The sequence below is a fragment of the Myodes glareolus genome, chromosome 22, assembly GCF_982192425.1.
Source record: "Myodes glareolus chromosome 22, mMyoGla1.1, whole genome shotgun sequence".
Taxonomy (NCBI): domain Eukaryota; kingdom Metazoa; phylum Chordata; class Mammalia; order Rodentia; family Cricetidae; genus Myodes; species Myodes glareolus.
The window spans coordinates 8,270,772-8,272,246 of record NC_142047.1 but is presented as its reverse complement, the minus strand read 5'-3'; the positions used below and the strand labels follow the sequence as shown (position 1 = coordinate 8,272,246).

At 38.3% G+C, this 1,475-nt stretch overlaps 1 pseudogene; it reads left to right on the top strand.

The window, feature by feature from the left end:
• The first annotated feature begins 435 nt into the window (after positions 1-435).
• Positions 436-994, top strand: LOC125404263 (large ribosomal subunit protein uL6 pseudogene; annotated as a pseudogene).
• The last annotated feature ends 481 nt before the right edge of the window (positions 995-1,475 follow it).

The following is a 1,475-nucleotide window of genomic DNA, read 5'->3' as shown; positions in this document are numbered from 1 at the left end:
TAAAACCTTCCCTCACCACCAATAAAGCCCAGGGCCAGATGGCTTCATGGCTTTCACTCTAACGAACATACCACGAATTATTACCAATACTTCTTAAATTTTTCCAGAAATATATAGCTAAAGGGAATGTTTCTAAATACATATTATTAAGCCATCATCTTGATGTCCAAGCCAAAACAAGAAAGAAATTATAACTTGTGTATTTAAAAACAGTTTAATACTTTTAAATTGGTTTTTGTGAGCACGGTGAGCAGGAGAAATACACATAGATCCAGTGCCTCTCTGTACTTGAAATAAGAATAGATTTGGGGAAAATGCATATCTCTAAAAAACATTCAAAAATTATGAAAATAAATGGCTGCCTTGATTACCATTCTGCTAAGGTCTGAAATATCAAGACTCTGCTTTTCTCTCTTTGCCGCATCAGCGGACAGAATGAAGACCATTCTTAGCCGTCAGATTGTCGACATTCCAGAAGATGTCCACAGCAAAGTTACAGTGGAGGGCCCCAGGGGGACCCTCTGGAGGGACTTCAAACACATCAGTGTAGAGCTGAGTCTCTATGCTAAGATAAAGAGGAGGCCCCAGGCTGACAAATGGTTGGGAAACAAGGAGCTGCCCCTACTGGCACCATCTGCAGCAGCTCAGAACCGAATCAAGGGTGCTGTGCAGTGTTTCTGTTACAAGGTAACACCTGTGTGAGCTTGCTTCTCCATCAACATTGTTATTCAGGAGAAGGGGTCTTTGGTTGAAATTTGAATTTTTGGGGGTAAAAAATGCATCCACAGGATTCAGATGAGGACAGACATTGCGTGGTCTGGTTTTCAAGCCCAGAAGGATGAATTAATCCTTGAAGGAAATGATATTGAACTTGTTTCAAATTTAGTACCTTTGACACAGCAAACTACAACAATCGAAAATCAGGATATCAAAAAAGGTTTTGGATGGCTTCTATGTGTCTTAGAAAGCAACAGTACAGCAGGCTGATAAGTAGGACCTGAGTCACCCGGCTCCAAAAACAAAATCCTGGATTATAAGTACAATTTAGAATGTCTTTGGGAACAAAGACTTCTATTGAAAAAAAAGAGAGAGAAAGAAAAAAGAAAAAAATCATCTGCTTTTTGTTGTCCTCGGTAATAATATCTGTTATGAGATTAATTCTCAACAATAGAAGAATAAGGTTGCTCAGATCCCCTCGGCAATTTAACAGTTATCTCTACTTCACATATTCCAACGAAAGTTGTTTAACTTTTTTTTGTTTTGCTTCGTTTGCTAGCTATAGTAGTGAAGTCAGTCTCTTCTGTCTCATGAGGTCACATGCAGTCACATGCAGTCACATGCAGTCACATGCCCAAGAATTGCTGTCAATTACAGTTAATAAGAATTGATAATATTCATTTTTACTAATGTCTTACTTCTAACAACTGAATCTCGATATTTAGTTCACATTTTAATGCTCTATTCTGTCCGTCTAA